The 1321-nt window shown below is 41.9% G+C and overlaps 1 non-coding gene across 1 annotated transcript; it reads right to left on the bottom strand.

Moving 5' to 3' along the window:
* Positions 1-814: 814 nt before the first annotated feature.
* TRNAT-UGU (transfer RNA threonine (anticodon UGU)) lies at positions 815-887 on the bottom strand. Its single transcript has one exon. It is a non-coding gene; the product is annotated as a tRNA-Thr (tRNA).
* Between the last annotated feature and the right edge of the window lie 434 nt (positions 888-1321).

The raw sequence follows: 1321 nt of genomic DNA, 5'->3' as shown, positions 1-1321 counted from the left end.
TTTGAGTTTATATGTGAATTTAGAAGTAGGAGTGACAGTCAGCACCATCTTTAAGCCAAACGACGAATGTGAAAACACTCTTTTGCGCATGTTTGGCGTCATGTAGCACGTGAATTTATTATGTGCGGGCAGCTGATTAATTGTCCCTCTTATACAACCTAAACACACCAAGTCTGCCAGTACAAGACCCTCGTTCAATGAAATAAGGGAAAGAAGTGTATGCCTAAGGGCTCGTTTTTCCGTGATTTAACACAGCTATAATGAGATCTAACAGACAGTAATGCCAAGGAATGTACAGGGGAAGTTATTATAACCAATGGAATGTCAATAAAATGAAAGAAATTGGATGAAAAAATAACCAGCCGTGGGCAGGAATCGAACCTACGACCTTCGCATAACGCGTTCGATGCTCTAACCACTGAGCTACCACAGCGGCCTTCCCTCCATCCACTTTTTTGAGTTTATATGTGAATTTAGAAGTAGGAGTGACAGTCAGCGCCATCTTTAAGCCAAACGACGAATGTGAAAACACTCTTTTGCGCATGTTTGGCGTCATGTAGCACGTGAATTTACTATGCGCGGGCAGCTGATTAATTGTCCCTCTTATACAACCTAAACACACCAAGTCTGCCAGTACAAGACCCTCGTTCAATGAAATAAGGGAAAGAAGTGTGCACCTAAGGGCTCGTTTTTCCGTGATTTAACACAGGTATAATGAGATCTAACAGACAGTAATGCCAAGGAATGTACAGGGGAAGTTATTATAACCAATGGAATGTCAATAAAATGAAAGAAATTGGATGAAAAAATAACCAGCCGTGGGCAGGAATTGAACCTACGACCTTCGAATAACACGTTCGATGCTCTAACCACTGAGCTGCCACAGCGGCCTTCCCTCCATCCACTTTTTCGAGTTTATGTGTGGATTTAGATGTAGGAGTGACAGTCAGCGCCATCTATAAGCCAAACAACGAATGTGAAAACACACGTAGGCGCATATTTGGCGTCACGTAGCACGTGAAATTATGAGCGGGCAGCTGAATAATTGTCCCTCTTATACAACCTAAACGCACTAAGTCTACCAGTACGAGACCCTCGTTCAATGAAATAAGGGAAAGAAGAGTATACCTAAGGGCTCGTTTTTCTGTGTTTTAAAACAACATTAATGAGATCTAAGAGACAGTAATGCCAAAGAATGTACAGGGGAAGTTATTAGAACCAATGGAATGTCAATAAGAAGAAAGAAAATGGATGAAAAAATAACCAGGCGTCGGCAGGAATCGAACCTACGACCTTCGAATAACGCGTTCGATGCTCTAAC

This window comes from Rhipicephalus microplus, chromosome 1 (genome assembly GCF_043290135.1).
Source record: "Rhipicephalus microplus isolate Deutch F79 chromosome 1, USDA_Rmic, whole genome shotgun sequence".
In the NCBI taxonomy this organism is placed as follows: Eukaryota; Metazoa; Arthropoda; class Arachnida; order Ixodida; family Ixodidae; genus Rhipicephalus; species Rhipicephalus microplus.
The sequence above is the reverse complement of the archived record's forward strand: the minus strand, read 5'-3'. Positions and strand labels throughout refer to the sequence as shown.